The 21,922-nt window shown below is 37.8% G+C and overlaps 1 protein-coding gene across 28 annotated transcripts in view; it reads left to right on the forward strand.

The window, feature by feature from the left end:
• Nucleotides 1-21,922, forward strand: part of ADD3 (adducin 3) — a 170,960-nt gene that overhangs the window by 103,426 nt on the left and 45,612 nt on the right. For 10 of the 28 annotated variants that reach the window (XM_055352103.2, XM_055352112.2, XM_055352108.2 and 7 more), the window contains exon 2: nucleotides 20,655-20,758. The exons of 13 other annotated variants lie outside the window; for them this stretch is intronic. The gene's annotated coding sequence lies outside the window, so the exon portion shown is untranslated. Of the gene's footprint in view, nucleotides 1-8,757; nucleotides 8,903-10,084; nucleotides 10,248-10,742; nucleotides 10,842-20,654; nucleotides 20,759-21,922 lie in introns of those variants that run through there. 5 more of the 28 variants (XM_019034904.3, XM_055352109.2, XM_055352107.2 and 2 more) reach the window with 4 other exon arrangements.

A 21,922-nucleotide genomic window follows, 5' to 3' on the forward strand; every position in this document is an offset into this window, starting at 1 on the left:
TACTAGTGGTGTGATCTATATAATGACATTATGTTGAGAGAGGTTTGTATATTTAGATCCCTCTTTTGCACTCTAGCTACAAATTTTTGTTTACAAACTGGTAAGCCAAAATATTAAAGCTACACTTGGTTGCTCTGTTCTGACTGTGTTAAGAACACGGGTCTAGGTGCACTGATTGGTTTCTGGTTTAGCAAGCACACCTTGACTTTTGTATTATGGTGAAAGCAAATGCTTGTTAACTGTATAGTGCCTTTTAAAAAAATTCCTGTAGGAAGATATTAATGCTTAGAAAAATCAGTAGATTTGATTAATAAATCATCTATAAAAAACCTAAAATATTTTTCAACTTTCATTTCCTAGAGTGTAGTAAAGGCAGTAACTGTTAAACGTGAAATCAAATAAAGTAATTTGCATCTGGAAGAAAGCCTTTCTAAAATTATTTCCGTAGTTTCTAGCCACATGATTGAAAAATACAATAAATGTATATTATGTTATTACTTCTCATTTGCAGTTTTTATAAACTTTAAAGCAACTTCAGAGGTGCTAACTTGGGCCTTCTTTCTTCCCTCCGCCTCCCCTTTTTATTTAAAGCATCATATCATTTATTATATTGGACCAGCAGGAATGAGTTTAAAGAGGTTGAGAACTGTTTCAGATTAATAACTTGGAAATATCCCACAGGAGTCACAGTATTGCTTATCTTGGATTAAGTTTTAAGAATCCAGTCATTGAGAATTGTTTCTATAAGCTGCCAAATTTAAAGTTGGAGTGAGGAAGAACCTTACACTGATCCACATAGCCCAAAATTCATGTCAGTGTACTTTATGGGGATCTTGTAGTTTGAAGGATGGCATGGTCCACAAGATAAAAAGCTTCATCATGACAGTCAATAAGTAATGTTCTGGGTTTACATAGAGTTTATATTTCTTTCCTCAAGGTTCTCAGTTTTTCATTTTCATGTATAAGGTATACATTGCTTTTCTAAAATACCAACAATGCCAGATTATTTTTGCTTTGATTTGCTTTGTTTTTTTCATATTCCTTTGAATGATTTAGTTATTACTTCTCTTTGTTTAATATTTTTTAAAGTGATAACTATTTATCCTAACTTTCTCTATACTGGAAAAACACCCCCTTTCCTTCCCCCATTTACAGGATTGTGCAACCTTTCAGTTAAACAAAACCAAAATTGTTCACTTGCTCAGTGTTCCACCCCCTTGAAATAAGCCACATAGCTCTCTATGGGTGTGGCCCAGCCTCTTTGGCTGCCACAGTTACTTGATCCCCTTATCTCATGTCACCCTTGGCTCCCTCTATTGTCTCTTCATCTGCTTTCTTAGCTCCTCCTTTTCCCCCTTCCACCCAGTTTTTGTACTGCTCCTGTCACTTTCCTTCTCAGAGGTTCAGAAGCAATTGTTATGAGCTTTTCCACCTCTCCCCCCCTTTCTCTGAATCTTCTGAGGAAGTTACAGTTGGCCCTCCACTTCTGAGGGTTTCACATTCTCAGATTCAACCAACCACAGATTGAAAATATTAGAGTAAAAATACAGAATAACTACTTACATAGCATTTACATTGTATTAGGCATCATAAGTAATCTAGAGATGATTCAAAGTATTCCGGAGGAAGTACAAAGTTTTATGCAGATACCACTTCATTTTATATCAGAGACTTGAGCATCCTGGATTTTGGTGGCCGTGGGAGGCCCTGGAACTAATCCCTGATGGATACCTAGGGACAGCTGTACATATACACGGTCCAAAGAATTCATTGAGGATTTCCTACTCCAGGATTAAACTCCTGAAGTGAACGTTTTGAAAGGCAAAAGGATTTTTTCTTTTTTGTCAAAGTTTAGATGTTGTAGGTGTGAATTCATTAGTATAAAGTACTTACAGCCCTTGCTTTATATAAAGTATATGCTCCTAAAAAGTTGGCTAGTGGCTGGTCATGGTGGCTTATTCCTGTAATCCCAGCACTTTGGGAGGCTGAGGGAGCTGGATCGCTTGAGCGCAGGAGTTTGAGATCAGCCTGGGCAACATGGTGAGACCTCGTCTCTGCAAAAAATAGAAAAATTAGCTGGGCATGGTCATGTGAGCCTGTGGTCCCAGCTACTTAGGAGGCTGAGCTGGGAGGATTATTTGAGCCCGGGGAGGTTGTGGCTGCAGTGAGCCATGATCATGCCGCTGCACCCAGCCTGGGCAACAGAGTGGGACCCTGTCTTAAAAAAAAAAAAAAAATTGCCTGTATCTCAGTATAACATGGTTAAATGCAGGTGCGATTACTATTTAAGAGAACCTGGCAAGGAATCTTTAAATAATTTACATAAATAATCCTACCTTAATTTTTCCATTTTAAAGGATTTTTCCTCTCAGGTTGTCATGATTGTATATGCTGTAAATGATCTGCATATTCTTCTTCATAAAAATGGAAGATTTGTTATTTATTTGTACTTCAGTGTGGAAGCATCTTAAACATTAACCCTGTGGCATTTTCTCATCAATAGTAAGTTGATCAAATGAGTGACCCAGTCTCAGCAATTTAACATATCATCCCTTTCAGCTTTAAATGTATATTTAATCACCTTAGCCTATTTTTCAATCCACAAAAGTAACCTTTCTCATATATCAACAGCTTTCTGGGCCAGTGAACCTTAGAACTTCAGTGCCTTACAAAACATAATGCTTATTAGTTGTGTTTTTTTTTTCCCCTTCCCACCCTCTCCCATTAAATCTACCTTGCTTATACTTGATGCTTTTAAGGATTTGAGCCCATAGGGTGTAGTATAATGTAGTGCCACCTTGACCATGAAATTTGTTTACTGACCTTAGTATTAACCTAGAACGTTCTTATGCCTCTTTTCATGGTGATGTGGTGTCAGATTACAATTTGACTGGCTTTCAAGATAATTGGTCTTAATTATTTCTAAGTCATTGGTTAATGCAGTGTAAGAACAAGCATTGTTTAAAAAAGAATATAAATGGCTTTTGAGTTTCTTTTCTTAGCATGCAAGTCAGATTAGAGTGAAAGCAAAAGCACATGACACAAAACTGTGTGGTTCGCTAATAGATTGTAGGCTTCCTGTAGCTTAAATTATACAAACCACAGTAAACTGTTACCCAGTGGCAATTTTGATTTCCCTTTTGTATTAGTTGTAATCTGTGATACTTTTATTTATTTAAAGTAAAGCCATGTGTTAAAAGTTTATTAAGACATATATTGTCTTTTTTTTAATCTTTCTCCTCTTCACCCCATACATATATACTCATTCCTTTTAGACCAAGCTCCAGGGTAACTTGCCCTGTAACCTTTCAAATAGGCTCCTTTCTCTGAATATATCTGTAGTATATCTGTAGTATATCTATTATAACATAATAACAGAGTGTGCTACAATTGTCTCTCCCTCTCTCCTGCCCCAACCCACTAAATTGCTAGTATTTTAGGGTCAGAGACAATGTCTCGTTCATTTCTTACATTTTCTACCATGATACCTGTTCAATTGTAGCATGTAATAGTAGGGGAATGAATAGTTAGTAGAATAAATATTTAAGAAAAAAGTAGAAAAGAAATACATGGTGAATTGATTTACCAACTCAGAATTTAAATATAAATTTAAAAAATCTAAAAGTAGGTTATGTGATCAGTACAGCTGTAGGTTGCAGAGAATAAATTGATACTCTACACTTTAGTTATGTTTGGGAGCAGTATGTATGATTCTGTAAACTGAAATCCCTCTAATATGTACAGAAGAGATACAGACCAGTTTTGTTTTTGTTTTCATTACACCTTCTATCATGCCACTGAGTTATAGCAAATCTATCAACCATTGAGTGGAAAAATACATTAAGATACTTGAAGGCAGGCAGAGTTATGCAGGGGTTGAAGGATAAAGATTGGGGGGTAGGGGTGCAGATATCCAAACTTGTCTCTCGCCCTGTCTTGGAAAAAGCTTACTTATCATATCTGAGGACTCTTAAAGCATTAATTTTAGAGGCTGGGATGTGGCTCTTGTCATATACAGGCAGCCCAAGTTCTAGAGCTAGATCTCAGAGAAGCTGAGAGTGTTAGTAGGCCTACATACATGTCATGTGGTTTTTTTTTTGTTTGTTTTTAGTTTTTTGTTTTTTTTTTGGGGGGGGGGGGCCAGCTTTGCCTCCTACCTATCCGACAGCAGTGTTTGAAGCTAAGTGCTTGAATTTGTTTTAGGAGGATAATTTTTAGAAACATTATTGATACTTAAATTTCCCAAGATTAAAAAAAAATTGGGGGAATGGCTTTTACTGGGTAAAGTATTTGAAACGTAAAACATATTTTTCCAAGTAAAGAGATGTCTCATAGTTGGAAAAAGCAATTTAAAAATGCCTACAGAGCCCCATATCCTTAGATGGAACAGCTCAAAGCAAAAGTAACATTTTTAACAAATTGCAGGGGAGAGGGTTTCAGTCCAACAAAATAAAAAGGCTCTTTAGGTTTGCTATAGAACATTGTACCTATAATCAACAGTAATGTATACTTAAATTTAAGAGGATAGATCTCATGTATTCTTGCCACAGTTAAAAATAAAAGTTATACCTCAAAGATTTAGAAAGTAAAAACAAATTGCATGTGTCATGAATATTTCGTATATTGTGGCTATATTTCATTTTGTTTTTACTTGTTTTCTATTCCGTTTTAGAACTTTTCCCAAAACAGAAATTATTCATGATTGCAGATTTTTTTAATGGCACAAATAGATTTATTCTTCACTTTTTATTCTGTGCTTTTTTCTTTTTCATGTAGTCTGTGTCTTCACAAGGTGTTAATAAAATGCATAGTTTTCAGAAGTACTATGCCATCAGTAGAGTCAAAGCCATATTATGTCTTTCTACCTCTAGTTTGGCAACCTTGAAGATATAATACAACCTCACTAGTTTGGTTAATTTTTGTTTTAAATGGGGATCATGCCTAATCTTTAGACCTAATGACTTACTGAATTTCAACCTCAGCTTTAATAAGCTGAACTTATCAATCATTGTAGGTTATGTTGTGTACATTTTTTTATCCAGAAAAAGCCTATTTTGAACATTAACCATATTTCACTTATCCCCAACCTTGCCTTTTCTATAATTCTTCCTTTTTAAATCCTGGATTACCTGTTTTAACAAATAACCATCTATCACATATCAAATAGGCAGGGGACATTATTCATTTACCATGTATAATTTTATTTATTTATTTATTTTTAGACGGAGTCTCTCTCTGTCACCCAGGCTGGAGTGCAGTGGCGCAATCTCGGCTCACTGCAAGCTCCGCCTCCTGGGTTCACGCAATTCTTCTGCCTCAGCCTCCCGAGTATCTAGGACTACAGGCGCCTGCCACCACGCCCAGCTAAGTTTTTGTATTTTTTTTTAGTAGAGATGGGGTTTCACCATGTTAGCCAGGATGGTCTCAATCTCCTGATCTCGTGATCCACCAGCCTCGGCCTCCCAAAGTGCTGGGATTACAGGCGTGAGGCACTGTGCCCGGCCACCATGTATAATATTTTTTAAACTCCTTTTTCAACCCCTGGTCTAGGTCCTGAGGGGCCCTGCCCTCAAGTTGCACACTGTACGTGTGAGAGGTATACCCAGGGAACAGACAGTTAGTGTAAGGAGTGCTATGTTGGAAGTAAGCCAGAGGGTTGTGGGACTTGAGGCTTTACCGGGTGGAGGCCTGTAGGAGGCTTTTCTTCACAAATCCGTCTTTGCAGGAGAGACTAAACCAGGGCATCCCTCAAATAGGAAATTATAGAATATAGTCAGACATGCCTGCAGACAACAGTTGGATTTCACCAACTTGGATAGGCTCTCATTATCTTCTGAAGCATGAACACCATGGTCAGCATTTTTATCAAGGAGTTATCTATGTGGTATTATCACTTGTGAGAACAGTTAACTGGGGGAACAAAAGCTCTGAGACAGTAAGAGCTACTCTTGAGCCCTTCTTCAGTTCAAGGGACATCTCTGAATTAAAACTATAGGATGGCAGACTGTTTCATGAAGCTTCCTCCTACATAGAACTCACACAACTCTTACACCTTGGCTTTGGTTTACTTTTTGTCCAGGCCTTTTTTTCTCCCCTTGAGTTTTACTCCCTCAGCTGAATCCCACAACTGAGTTTTCTTCAACCTAGAACCTCCATAGTATGTGTAAAATTGGCCTATTGTGAAAATCACCAGGGATGAAAAAATCACTGTTCGACTTATCTCTATTGCCACTAGTTGTATGACCTTATTTGCTTAACCTCTTTGAGTTTTAGTTTTCTTTTTTTTTTAATTTTTTTTGAGACTGAGTCTAGCTCTGTCACCCAGGCTGGAGTGCAGTGGCACTATGTCGGCTCACTGCAAGCTCCGCCTCCCGGGTTCATGCCATTCTCCTGCCTCAGCCTCCCGAGTAGCCGGGACTACAGGTGCCCACCACCACGCCCAGCTAATTTTTTGTATTTTTAGTAGAGACGGGATTTCACCGTGTTAGCCAGGATGGTCTCGATCTCCTGACCTCGTGATCCACCCGCCTCGGCCTCCCAAACTGCTGGGATTACAGGCGTGAGCCACCGTGCCTGGCCCTAGTTTTCTTATCTGTAAAGGAGGCATCATGACAGTACTACCGATAGGGTTGCTGTGGAAGTACACGGAATAAGTATGTAAAGTGCACTGCACAGCAGTCTGAATTATTCCAGTGGCACTTTAACTGCTTAGCAGCATTTAGATCTCTGAGGACACACAAGTTTGCACAGTTGGTTTTTAATCTTTTTAGTATTTCATGCATTTTACTCTGATCATCTCCTTGCCCCCTATTTTTCTGTCATTTTGCTTTCCTTTTTGGAGAGTGTTCATCCTTAGTTGTTTTGTTTTTATTATAACTAAATGCCTGTTACCATTCAGCACTTAACGGATGGTTTCAGTGGGCTAAGCTCTAAGCTCTGTGCTATCTGTTGGAATACAAAAGTGCTCCCAACTGAGTAGAGGAACCCATGGAAGCAGCCACCTTCCCACCCCAGACTAACATGAATTTAACCTGATTTAAACAGTTTAGACAGACCTTTTTTTTTTCTTAGCCAGTCTTGTAGTAGATGGAGAGGTTACTTTCCATAGACATTTCAAGCTAGACTGAATGTCCCACAGAGCTGAAGCTTGCCAAGCAAAGCTCATCTCTGTGGCTGTTTTAAGTCACTAATAGTTATACCACATTTCTAGAAGTTGGTGTCACCATCAGCCAAAGATTAAACTTCTCTCCTCTCCTCTCCCAACCCGTTATATCCTTGACCAGATGATGTTTGTTCAAAAGGAAAAACCCTTTTTTTTGGTTTTGTACTTTTAGTCTACCACATGTTTGAGATGCCTAGTAGTTCCTTAACAAATCAAACTTTGTGACTTCAGGATTCATAGCACTTTAGTTGGAGACAGTTTCTCATTGTGCTGGTTTGATTTCTGGCACTTGAAAACATCTCCATTTGGAAGCTTATGGAATGTTTCATTCACTCCCCTATTTGGAGTAGACAGTTTGTCTTCTCTTCATTGATCAAGCCCTAGACCCTAGTGGTGCCCAGAGTGAGTGTCCTGTCTATGTTGTATTTGAGAATGTACAGGCACTAGGAGTGCGTGAACTCTTGTGCAGCTGACGTTGATTGGAGGGCAAAAGGGGAAGGGGAAGGCCCTTAGGACAATGAATTCAGTCATGGGGCTACCTCATTTCCTTTTTTTTTAATCTTAAACAAAGCTAAAATATGTTTTCAATTACTTTGTTTTTAAAATGCTATCTTTCTCTTTTTGCTAACTTTCATAACAATAACTAATCGCAAGTCATTTTATGTACTGAAAATACAATATGACAGAATGACATTTTACAAAATTTAAATGAAACAAATATTTGAAATAAAATTGGAGTTGGAGGACAGGAGAGAAGGGGGATAGCATGCTTCATGAGTTGCACACAAGCCCATACTTTAGTTGTTAAGCCTCTAGCACTCAGTAGAGTATTTTTATTTAAAATCTACAAAACTGAGGAGGCGGGAGGGAAGGAGAAATTTCATTGCTTGAAAGTTACCCTAGAAGATTGGACTGTAAATTTACATGAATCCCTGAAACAGGCATGTATGTGAGTGCCAAATAATATCAAGACTAACCAAGAAAAACTTGCTTTTCTGCATGACTGTGGTGGAAGCATTGGTTCCCAACAACTTTCACATTTATAAGGATTTTTTAAAGGGACTAACTACACATTGGGCAAGTAGCTGTGTAGTCCAGAGTATTGGCTGGATTTAACATACTGAGGGCATGTGGATTCCTAAGAATGTCACACCTTGTCTGTGCCAATAAATCAGAGTGTCTATTCTTGATACTAAATCTGATATCATTGGCAGATTTTCTCCTTTCTTGGAAGGGTGATATTCAGAAGGGAGAATATTTTTTCATGTGTTTTGCTCTCTCTGTGATTGGGGTGTTTTTATGGTTTTTTGTTTTTTTTTTTTTTTAAACTATGAAATAATACTGGCAAGTCCCAAGAAAACTAGATCTGGATTTCATTTTGTCTCTTCAACTCTGTGTGATCTTGCGCACATTCCTGACATGTTACAAACAGCTTGTGTCTCTGAATGTGCAGTATCAATTTTCAGTGGTGAAAGCCCCAAAAGGAAACAGACTGATTCTTCCATGCACAAACAGCTGGGCAGTTGTGGATGGAATTAATTGCTGATATATATTGGCTGTGTTTTTCTTCTCTTGTCATTTCCTTTGCAGCTGTGAAAGTGAAGTTTGGCTTGAAAACACATTCTGCCAGTGCAAATCCAAAAAGTATCAAGACAGGATTCTTCTACTGTAATAACCAACTGCTAACTTTGAATTGTTAGTTTGAGGGGGAGATGAGGAAGAGCCAAGAGATAGCAGCAGGTGATTGATAATTACATAGATGGTTGAAAAAATAAATCATGCTGTTAGACTATGAGAAGAGTATGTTGGAATGGTTAATTTATCATGTGGCAAGAGTGACCTCATAATCCAACAAAGGCAAGATCAATCAACAGCCCCTCACTAGGGTCCTGAGAGAGGATGTTCTAGGCCATCTCTCAAAATATTGAAATGTTCAATACTCCAGACTGAATTATTGTTCCAATGTGAGAGAGTAGCTCTTGGCTAGAGTAACGTGACAACATGCATCATTAAAAATAATATTTTCCTGGTGTTCTCTCAAATCCTTTTCCATTGTTCATTTTAAATTCTATGTAAACAATTACATAGTTTTTTATATGCTTATTTTACTCAAACTTTAATTTTATGATTATAGGAATTCAATTAAAAATAACTCTTGGTTGTGTTTCTGAATATGCGTATACAGAAAACTATTGGTTAAAATCACTTTGAATAATTATCAGATGTTTGATAATAGTTTCAATAACTGATAAATTATTTTAGATCCTATTAAAGATATTTGTACAGTATTTATACATACTGTGGAAAACTTTTTAAAATAAAATTCCTACAAAATTATTGAAAAAGTGGGTGAGTATAAAATTTTTAAAAGTATGGTATGCATAATAATTTTCTTTTTTACATGTACATTTCAATATTCTACCAGAGCAACTCCATAAATTCAAAATAAATCTTATTTTGAAGGGAACTATTGCTAGTTGATAATAAAATGTTTTTATTGTTTGTGTATTGCTAGGAGAACTAGAGCACTGGTGAGGAGAGAAAGAGGTAATTTGTGTTCATGTTCAGGACCTCTGGAAACAGTCTGAAGTAATGTTTTAGAATGAGCAATGCTTCTGACACCTTGAGATATGTAAAAGCTGCTGTTGCTAAACTTAGAAGTTGGCATGGTTGGACTTCCTTTATAGTACTCCACTTCCATCTAACATTCTGTTGGTTGAACTGTGTGATCTGTCTTGCATTTTATCTTTACTTTCTTCACAAACAAGAAATGAGAATACATTTTACTTCAAGGTAGGAAAGCTGATCTACAAACATGAACTCTCCCCCACTTTTTTAGGAGGACTAATCAATTAATTGTGACTCCAAGGCTCTGAAAAATGTGTGGCAATATTAATGTGCAGTTTGCTCTCACTGAAGTCTGCCTGGGTGTGTTGTTTCCCCCAGAGTGAGCTCCACCCTTGCTCTAACCACATTGAGTGTGGATATCTTGCTCTTTAAAACAAAGTTCATTGTTAGGGCAGTATTGCAACAGAATTGCCACACAAAAACCAGCTTAAGAAATGTACAGCACTTCAGTTTTTTTGTAAGTAATGGATTGTCTATTGTAATACTGATTGCTCACAGCTTAAGGGGAAACACAGATAAGATAGATGGTTAACCTTTGTGCCAGCTGCTAGTAACATGCAATATTCTTCTTTGGGAGGAGCCTCTGGCTTTATCACTCCACTAAGTTTTTTTTCTTTTAGTTCACTTGTCTGCTATTTTTTTTCTTTCCCTTTCTTAAACAGTTTACTGAATTGTTATTTTTAACGATTTTGGGGATGACACTGACTGTTCAAATGAAGGCAAATAGTATTCTCCCAAATGTGCTAGTTATTTAACTTGAAAATGCTTGAAGTAGTGTTTTGTACTGAATTTATTGGACCCATTAATAGCATAATCTGGCAATACTGTATTTCGAGACATCGTGACATGAACTTTGTGTGTAAGAGTGGGTTCATTGAATTAAAAAAAAGGCAGCATCTAAAGAGCCTTTTATTTCTGTCATAATGATGCTTTGTCCTGTTGCTGTTGGGTATTTGTCAGAAGAGTTGGGGCAGGCTGCAGCCCAAAGTTCTGTTCCATGCCTCATCAGTTCCGTGCCTCTGTGTTCTTTCTAGAGTTTGTGACGTGAATGGTGAGTTGAACTATAGGAGAATTATTGTTGTTCATTGAGGTCCATGTTCAGCAATTTTTTTTTTTTTTTTTGCAACTGGAGTCTGTCTGATCTTTTTTCCCCCTCACACACTGAGTTTCTCTTTGTACCTGAGTTTTAAATGCCTTTGGAGTGTTTAATTATTCACTGACTGAAGTGGGCATGTGGAGAGAGAGAGGCTGTGCTTTGTGTTATCTATACTCTGGTGTGTGGTCATGTGTACACTTTGGGTAGACACTCATTTGGTGCAAGCAAATTGAATAACTGCCTCTGTTGAAATCAAAGCTGAATGTTGAAAATGGCTAATTTCTGTAAGGCTTGCAGGGGTGACATTGTGTCATCCTTTTTGAACTAAGACTTCTTAGCATCTCCTTGCTTCAGCTTCCTCCTTTTTACTTGGTAGTAATTGGATTTAGCTGTCTTCTAACTTCATAAGGATGTAAGAATAAAGCACAGGTGTGGTATCAGCAAAAAGCACTAGCCTGGGAATCAACAGACTGTTTTACCTCTTTGGACATTAGTTTCTTTACCTGTACAGTTAGGAATTTAGGTTAGCCTCTTCTAAGATCTTTTATAGCTTTGAGTACCGTAATTTTCTTTGTAAAGACACATGACTATCCCTGCAATGCTAAAGGGAATATGCTAGAATTGAGAGAAAAATGTTTGGATGTTAACTCAGTAATTCTTATAAGTGACATGAAAACTAAAGCTTTACTTTAAGAAGTTGTGTCTGTCAGGAATTTTGAAATTTACTTTTTAATATCTGAGTAGTAGAACTAGCTATATAAATCATCTCATCAGCATTTTCAAGTTGAAATTATGCCAACCTCCTGCCACAAGTGTTTTTGTGGACCTGGCTACTCGTGGACATTGGCTACTCAGTGTACAGCTATTAGTTGTGTAGCCTTGGGTAAAAGTGGCTTTCAAACTTTTTTCAGTATATTTTGCATCATGATCCAATCATGACACACACGAACCACTTTACATCTCTGAAATAAATCTCTCTTACAACACAGAAAACGCTATTTTCTGTTATGTTTCATTTCAAAAAATATTGGTTACAATGTACTGTCCCTTTGAATTCTGGAGGAATACAGTTAAACTTCGACTTTTACAGTTATGCTGGAGCAAAGCTTGCCAACGAATTTGCTGTTAAATATTGAAATTAGAAGATTTGTAAATAGATTTTTATTTTTATTTGGAACTTTAATAGAAAATCATAGTTAATATCTCCATTAATACTCTTATCTTTTCCTAAATACATAATATAAAGAAAATGGAATATTTTTTACCAAGCCCTGTGAATCTGCCCCTCAATCTCCTCCTGTTTACTCCAGTCTGCTATACAAGCTTTGTCTTATTTATGCATACCCTATTAGTGAGAACTAATACACATACCATGACATGAAAAGCATTGAGAAGGCTTTTCTAGAGAACTAGATATAATGTGTCATGTACATTAGATATAGAGTGTCAGATTACCATTGATAAACCCTTTCTTTATCTTCACCACCATAGTTGTCTACCAGAGCTCCATGGAATTTCCTTTCTCTGCTTTAATGTACTTTTAAAAGGTAATTTTACTAAAAAATGCATATGGTAAAAAGATAATATAAAAGGGCATGTGACAAAATGTTTTTCCCACCCTAATCCCTCAGCCCCACTCCCCAGAGGGGAATTTATTTTTCAAAAAAATGATGAGAGAGAGACAGTGTGTGTGTGTGTGTGATCTACCTGAACATCTTTTTAATCCATATAAAATTATACCATTATGTATCTACTCTTTTCCTTTTTTTTTTTTTTTTTTGAGACAGAGTCTTACTCTGTCGCCTAGGTTGGAGTATAGTGGCGCGATCTTGGCTCACTGCAACCTCTGCCTTCCAGGTTCAAGCGATTCTCCTGCCTTAGCCTCCCGAGTAAGCAGGGATAACAGCTCGGCTAATTTTTGTATTTTTAGTAGCAATGGGGTTTCACCATGTTGGCCGGGCTGGTCTCAAACTCCTGACCTCAAGTGATCCACCTGCCTCAGCCTCCCAAAGTGCTGGGATTGCAGGCGTGAGCCACTGCACCCAGCCTACTTCATTCTTTTTAATGGCTTTATAGTACTTTATTGTGTGGATGGATGTACTGTAACTCAGTTATTCCTCCTTTGATGGATATTTGGATCATTTCCAAGTTTGTTCCCATCCCCTCTCCATCAGACGTACTTATGCTATCAGTCTTCTCCTACCTCCGTTTTGGGATAGAACCCAGAACTGGGGTACTATAGGGAAGGTATAATAGTGCTGTGTGGAAATAGAAAATTCCCTCACCAACTTCTGTGTATCAGACTAGGGCTCCAAAAGTAGGCCGCACTATCCCAGGCATTCATGGGTCGGGGTGGGTAAGAACTGCCCCAGGAGGAAGTCATTTCTCCTCAGAGCAGTGAAAGAACATTGGGTTCAAAGTTGGGTAACTTGGATGTGGTATTGGGGTGGGTCACCTGACCTCCTTGAATTCTCAGTTTTACCATCTATAAAATAAGAGATTGAAATAGATGAGTTTTAATGTCCCACCTAACTTCAATATTTATGTAGTATTTTTGTTGGAATATTGATTTAAACTGGATAACCCAAATTATATGAAGTTTCTCATATTTAAATTAAAAACATCTTTTGTATATATTGTGTGGTCTGTAATTTATTTGACCTTCCATATGGCCTAAGCTATTTTAAAGTTTAAGAATGTAAAAAAGGAAAGTTGAATATCATTCTATATTTTACATAAACTATCCTTTTCTCAAAAGTCAACTTCAAAAGTATAAAACCCATTCCAGAATTAAAAGCAAATCCTTTTTATCAAGCTTGAATATTTGAGGAAGAAGATTGTGAGGTTATGTTTGTTTTTAAAATGGATCCTTATAATTTTCAGTGAGTCCGACCATTCAGAAGTAATCCTAGGGCTTTGAAACTTGACTTCAGGTTTCTTGTTTAAACTGTTTGCACATTCTAGCCCTTTAATCCATCTCCTTGTTTCGTTAAATGCTAAAACTGACATTACTTAACATAATTAAAGTTTTCAGATTTGATGCTGAGGAAGCTGCTTTAGAGGTGAACTATATCCTGCCAGCAAAGTTACAAAGTTACATGGCAAAGTTATAAAGTAACAAAAGCAGTATTTTTGCTGGATCACACATAGGATATTTAGCATTGGGTAGCATTGCCTGTTTCACAGTTTTAGTTTCATAATTCAATCAAATGACAGCTGTTCTAAAGATAAAATGATGTAAGGACTTCATTTGATTTGTGTAATTACAACTGGAAGATAAAAGACATTTTCTTGGCCAATAAGGTAGGAGAGAGAGTTTGTATGTTTGTGTGGTGGTTACCTTAGTTTCTTGGCAGAAGGCTTAATATACCTTGAATATACTTTTCTATAATCTGAGATATTATTATTATTCAAATAATGCTAGATAATTATTAGTGTTCCTTGTTAATTTTCATACACATTTTTTGACATACAATTCCACTTAGCAAAATGTATCGAAGACCTTCTAGCAGCCAAGCACTGAGTTAAATGCTGGGAGTACCTAGGTAACTGAGACAGTCTTGCTTAGAATCCTCTAAAATGACAACTGCTCCTGTTTCTTGTGTTGTTGGAGCTTTCTAATATCCACTGGTGATTGGAACTTGGCAAAAAATATATATATATTTAAATTCGAATCTGTGAAAATAGATGAAAAGTATGTTTTCAGTGTTTAAAAAGGAGGTCTTAATGTCTTAGTACAGTGTCAGTTACTTTGGAAGCACACTCTTCTGTATGAGGCTCTGCTGGTGACACCAGTTTCTCACTAATTGAACTCTAAGTAATGCTGTGGTGCTTGGACTAATTAATTGAGCCTAAATTTTTGTCTACTAAAACGTATCTGATGTATGAAAAACTGTTGCAATTATTATGCTTCACATATTACGATTTTTTAACAATTGCTTATATGAAACCACGCTTGAAAATGGTCACCCACTGTTTTGAAGATACATCCTGATGGCTTGTCAAATTACCCCATCCATTGTGGCATGTATAACTAAGGAAATTCTTCATAGTTAGAAATATACAGGATGCTGCTGTCTACAGGATGTTGAACAAACTTTGTTTAAAGCATTTGAAGCCATTTTAGGAAAACAGTCCTATGGTGGCAAAATCAGTCAAATAGATTGTAGTTTGAGCTGAAACAGACATTTTTAAACGAGAGAAGGGGAAGTCTCATTACCCTGGTCTGTTACGCAGTCCCAGAAGGCACTGCTGTTTCTCCTTTGGAGCCCAGCATTTGGCTAGGGTCCTGTGACACACAGTGGGAATTCACTTCCTATCAGGAAATGCTGTTTTTCAATGTATTATCTTGCTGAGACAACCACAGTGAACAATAGGCTATTAATGTTTTAGAACAACAAGTGTCATGACTAAGCCAATATTTGCTTTGTTTTGAGTATCACTCTAAAAAAAAAAAAAGCTTTGGCTGAGCTTCAGAATACATTTGACCATCAGTAACTGTTGGGCATAAAAGTCATGACAGTTAAAAAGATTAGAAAAAAAAATGCTTTAATAGTGGTTATGACCTTTTGCAGGCTTAGCTTACTCTACACACTTCCTGTCCTTAGATGAGAATGAATTATTTTAAACATACCTTTTGGGTATGAAAAATGTCCATTTAAAGACCTATTTTGAGTTTTGGAAGCCATGAATTCAAGTTCTGTAAAACATTAAACTGTCTTACGAGATAGCTTATTCGGTTTACTTCTCTCCACAATTATTAATAAACTGGAAAGTCCTTAAGGGCAAGAATCAGAGCTGTGCCTTAAATAGTCTTTATTACCTTTTTCTAACACCTGAATTAGCATTTGCTGATTGATTGGATCAGTAGTTTCTTTGGTGTTTGAAGATAACATTTTTATATCATTCTTTGTATGTGGTCTCAAAACATGGCGGTAAATACAGATTTTTAGAAATTGCTCTTTTTATGTATGTATTTACTTATTTTAAGTATTTCCAGATACCGATAATGCTCTTCTCATATCTTCACACTTTTTTTGTGTAATTACTTTTCAGTCAGCTTAAGACATTTCATATTCAGGTCACAATATTCATTACCTCAACCATCTTGGATACTTGGCCAGTCTTATCAAACCACGAATAGCCCAGTTTTCAGAGTTTGCTCTAGAATCCGTGTCCTGGTTTATTCTAAGACAAGTAGAGAATTGGGGGTATTATGAGTCAAGAGCCTTACTCACCTCAGTGAGTTAATAAACCCTTATTGAGTAACTCTAAGTGGACAGTAAAGAAAGGAAAAAATGTTGACCCAGTTACTTGGAGCCAACAGACATACTCAGATAATTAAAAGGCAATACAGACTATGACAAAGTGATTTGAACACTAAGGTTGCGGGGAGAGCTAAGATGGAGGAACTTAGGAAAGTCACAGTGGAAGGGGTTGGCTTTTGAATAAGAATTCAAAGTATGGACAAATATTGGATGGATGGATGGAGATGAGAGGGGAAAACAGTCCAAATGTATGAGATATGGTGAGCATCCTGGCTAACACGGTGAAACCCCGTCTCTACTAAAAATACAAAAAATTAGCCGGGCATAGTGGTGGGTGCCTCTAGTCCCAGCTACTCGGGAGGCTGAGGCAGGAGAATGGAGTGAACCTGGGAGGCGGAGCTTGCAGTGAGCCGAGATCGCGCCACTGCACTCCAGCCTGGGCGACAGAGCAAGACTCCGTCTCAAAAAAAAAAAAAAGAAAAGAAGTATGGTGAGCAAAGCAACAATCAGGGGGATGGCTTTTTTTTAGGAAGAGTCATTTCCCTCTAAACCTAATAGGGATAGACTTTGAAGTCTTTCCTATCGTTTTTTCAGGGCCTGAATTTTAGAAGCCCCAGGCTGATAGCTAAGTATTTTTTAAAGATGGGATTTCCTGGATGCTTTTTTATTTCCTTGGGGCGGGGACTGAGGAAATGCTGTTTTTGGAAAACTATAGTAGTTGGCTTTGTGCTTCTTTGTTGCAACCAAGGATCCCAGAGTTGTAGTACTCTTACTACCTTTTAAAGGTTTAAAATAACACTTTCTAGCACTTTACAACTTGACAGAACCTTTCCTAGACAATAGAGATCAAAAGTAGACACAAAATATTTACCAAACTCTGGAGATCTACTTAAGTTACTAAGCTCCTCATAGATAGCTTTTTATTTGACAATAAAGTACTTGATGTAGGCTTTAAGTCCAGCTAAATAGACACTATAGAACTAAGCTGTGAGTCTAGTCTTTGTGAGCCTCAGAAAAACAAGAGTCCTACTTCAAGCTGGAATTTAAAATATAGCAAGCAATTTCAGTGGACCTTTTAGGCATGTGTGAGTGGGCACAAAAAGCTGAGTCATGAAGTTTACTCTTCCTGGTGAATTACCATGAAAGCTTGAAAGAAAGGCACTCTCATTATTTTAAAATAGTAAAAATTGTTCTAGATTCTTATGGAAATAACACCAACAGAATGTTTTGTATATTAATCATGAGCACATACCTAGAAACCCTTTAAAATCAAGAAATTGTAACATGAGGCATTACCTGGCTTTTTAAAGATAAAAGTTAACAGTTTATTTAATGTACAGTAGCACCTGAAATGTGCTTAAAATTGTGCTTACCAAAATCTTTAGTTAAATAAATTTCTAAGTGCAGTTCATGTTTTAAATTTTTCTTATATGAACAGATCATATGGTCTACAGTCTTATGTATCTCATTCTAATGTAGATAAAGTGAAAAGTATTGGGTAAGATAAATTGAAGGACTTGGGACACGTCACTCTGTCTCTCAGGATCTGTTCTACCTTTCTCCATATGAGAAATGAGGTAGAATAAGATTTGATAATATCTTACATCCTTTTAAGCTCTAACATCTTTAAATTCTAAGGATAGTATTCCTCTTTTGGCTCTCATTAGGTAATATCAGGGAAAACAACTCCTCTTGTTGGAAGAGTTCTTATTTATATTTACAAAGCAATGTTGTTTCTCTACAATCCTAACAAACGTATGAAAGTTATTCTTCGTTGTTTTAAAGTCTGCATTTCTGTTGTTTTTGATAAACTTTCCTCCATAAATTAAATAGTTAGTTTAATGTTTTCTCTTTTTCCTGAATTTGATATTAGACTTCTCAGGTCTTTTTCCAGATTTTCTCACTTTTTATTGAGAGTTCAGTTTCCAGCAGTGGACTGGAGACTTGGGTTGTTGTCTCTTTATCTTCTCATTATTTCCAGTTTCTTCATGTTAGAAATAATTTTAATTCCCCCCCTTTTTTTGATATGAATTAGTTTGGTGTCATAAAATATCAATGTATACATACATTTTTAGAATTCTTGTTCATATCAACTAGGCCTACTTTTCAAAGCTAAATCCTGTTTTATCAGGAAAGAGCCGTACTCTTTAAATGCACCCACAAGCTTGCATGGCAGTTAATGTCCAACACAGTTCAAAGTGAAATAATGGGGCATATATAATCTGGAGACCAGGATCTAGAGAACTTTTTCTAAAGTTCATAATTATAGTTTAGATTACACTTTGTTGAAGATTTAATTTGGTGAATACCCATGGGATTTTACTGACTGGAATCCAGGTAAACAGTCAGGAGCAGATTCCCAGAAATGGGCAATAGGAATGAGTCCAGGTATGTGAACAGTCAATATGAGTGAGATTCAGTAGGTGTCAAACTGTAGCACATAGGCAGAGTTTAGGGACAGGGAATTTTTGGCAAAGGGTGGTAATTGGTAGAAGTCCAGATCCAATCAGTACCAGGGAGATCTGCATGGCATCGGAGATCTACTGGCATCGGAGATCTACTGCCATATGCAAAGATGTGAGCTATCAGGTGACCTCAGGGAACAGTGGCAAATGATAGAAGGGTCTCAGACTGAGACGTGGGCCCTAGGGTTCAGGCATAGACCTTCAATTGTGAAAGTATTTGAAGTTACCTGATAGAGAAACAAGAAAGTGAATTAGGCTGCTTGAGAGTGAGTGGAGTAGCTCAGAATTTAATGATTAAGAAACAGACTTGGGCCGGGCATGGTGGCTCACGCCTGTAATCCCAGCACTTGGGAGGCTGAGGCAGGCAGATCACCTCAGGTCGGGAGTTCGAGTCCAGCCTGACCAACATGGAGAAACCCCTTCTCTACTAAAAATACAAAATTAGCTGGGCGTGGTGGTACAAGCCTGTAATCCCAGCTACTTGGACGGCTGAAGCACGAGAATCGCTTGAACCTGGGAGGTGGAGGTTGCAGTAAGCCGAGATCGTGCCATCGCACTCCAGCCTGGGTGACAAAGAGCGAAACTCCGTCTCAGAAACAGAAAGAAAAAGAAAAAGGCTGGGCGCAGTATCTCACGCCTGTAATTCTAGCACTTTGGGAGGCTGAGGTGGGCGGATCATGAGGTCAGGAGGTCGAGACCATCCTGGCCAACAGGGTGAAACCTCATCTCTACTAAATATACAAAAATTACCTGGGCATGGTGGCACGTGCCTGTAGTCCCAGCTACTCAGGAGGCTGAGGCAGGAGAATCACTTGAACCCAGAAGGTAGAGGTTGCAGTGAGCCGAGATCATGCCACTGCACTCCAGCCTGGGGACAGAGTGAGACTCCATCCTCAAAACAACAACAAAAAACAGGCTTGATATGGTTTGGATTTGTGTCCCCACGCAAATCTCATATTAAATAGTGATTCCAAGTATTGGAGGTGGGGTCTGGCAGGAGTTGATTGGATCATGAGGGTGGTTTCTAATGGTTTAGTACCATCCCCCTAGTGCTGTCTCATGATAGAGTTCTCACAAGATCTTGTTGGTTAAAAGTGTGTATGTAGCACTTCCTCCTTCGCTCGCTTGCTCTCCTGCCACCATGCAAATATGTGCTTGCTTCCCCTTCACCTTTCTGCCATGATTGTAGGTTTCCTGAGGCCTCTCCAGCCAAGCTTCCTGTATAGCCTGTGGAACTGTGGTAAATTAAACCTCTTTATAGATTACTTAGTCTCAGGTAGTTCTTGACATCAGTGTCAGAACATCAGAGTGGGAACAACTGCAAGACTGACTTGATGCTGAGAGATACTAAACTAGTTTCTTAGGGTTTCTCATAATCCAAGGGTCCCAGAGCCTGGCATGAACCTGCAAGGTGTGGGTTCAGTGGTCTCCAATGTGAGCAGAATAGCAGAAATGCAGCATGTACGTACACATGGCAAGAAACCCACTTGCTTTAGAAAGTGGCTTTTATTTTTTTTTTTATTTTTTTGAGACTGAGTCTGGCTTTGTCACCCAGGCTGGAGTGCAGTGGCACGCCATCTCAGCTCACTGCAACCTCTGCCTTCCAGGTTCCAGCAATTCTCCTGCCTCAGCTTTCCAAGTAGCTGGGATTACAGGCGCCCACCACCACGCCCAGCTAATTTTTGTATTTTTAGTAGGGATGGAGTTTAGTAGAGATGTTGGCCAGGCTGGTCTTGAACTCCTGACCTCAAGTGATCCACCTGCCTTGGCCCCTCAAATTGCTGGGATTACAGGCATGAGCTACCACGCCTGGTCCTGAGCAAGTGGCTTTTAAGTCCACCCTTGCTTAAGTGAAAATATATTCCGTAGTATTTTATGATTTAGTAACTGCTTTAACAGTGTTTCCGCTATGATGGAAGCAGTAGAGCCTGCTGCATCTTTAATTTGTGGTTGGCCTTCATTATGAATCTTCAGTTTTACAAAGAAATTTTTGTTCATCTGATGTGACAAGAATGTTCATATTTTTCTTGCTTTAGATTTCCTTGGAAACACTGACTGACGGGGTAGTTGGCAAAGGTCATGCCATTGTGGAAAACCAGAATGTTGCATTGCATTTATGTATATCAGATGTCTTGTTCAGGTTAGTGTTTTGACGATTTGTTATTTCTGAAGAGCTGACATTGATTCTGCAAAGGTGTGCTATCTATTCACACTGTTGATGGTAAAATGCTTTCAAAAATAGATATTAGGATGGAAATTCCTTTGGAACAGTATATGTATTAGTTTCCTAGAACTGCTATATAACAAAGTACTGTAATCCCGGTGGCTAAAAACAACAGATCTATTCTCTTACAGTTCTGGAGGCCAGAGGTCCAAAATCAAGGTGTTGGCAGGAATGGTTCGTTCTGAAGGGTCTGAGGGAAAAATCTATTCCATGCTCCTCCCTGGGCTTCTCATGGTTCCCAGCTTGGTCCCTAGGCTTGTGCTGCATCGGTTCAATCTCTGCCCTGTCATCATAGGGCTTTTTTCTTCCTTTGTGTCTTTTCTGTTACTTGGTGTCCAAATCTCTCTCACTTTCCTCTTATACTAGTCGTTGGATTTAGGACTCACCCTAATCCAGTATGATCTCAATTTAATTTGATCTACAAACTCTATTTTCAAATAGGCCACACTGTGAGCTTCTGGGGACATGAATTTTTAGGGAAGACACTATTCAACCACTATAGTACAGTAGTATGGCTGAATGTCAATCTTTAGATCTAAAAGATGATATATTTGAAAAAGCAAGTTTTTGACAAATCAGTTTTGAGAAACAGATTTCTGAAATTGATAAAAATCTCTTTTTGTGAACTTCCACTTAAAACCATTAACCAATTGCTAAAGTGGCAGGTTATAACCAAAAAGTATTTTTGCAAGTAATTTTCAAGTACCATTATCTGTGCTTAATAATATGCATTTTCATGGCACAATATTAGGCGTTTCATAAACAAAACAGATCAAGTTGTGATGATCTTGAAATGTTCCTTAGCAGCCAAAATCGGAAGGCAGAAACTCCTCCTTCAAATCCAACTGCTTTGCAGTTGCAGTGTGTTGAGTTGCCTACAGATTTTGGATTGACTTTTGCAGCTGTATTTTATAAGTTGTGAAAGCCAAAAGTCTTTAGCTTGAATATCTGAAATAGTAGATCAAAATGAACTCTTGGTAATTATACCCTGTGGTTCTTTAATATTTTTTTGTGTATTTTCCTCCAATTTTTAAAATAAGGAACTTTGTCTCATTTTTTTGTGCCTTTCCATCCCTCCCT

This window comes from Gorilla gorilla, chromosome 8, assembly GCF_029281585.2.
Source record: "Gorilla gorilla gorilla isolate KB3781 chromosome 8, NHGRI_mGorGor1-v2.1_pri, whole genome shotgun sequence".
In the NCBI taxonomy this organism is placed as follows: Eukaryota; Metazoa; Chordata; class Mammalia; order Primates; family Hominidae; genus Gorilla; species Gorilla gorilla.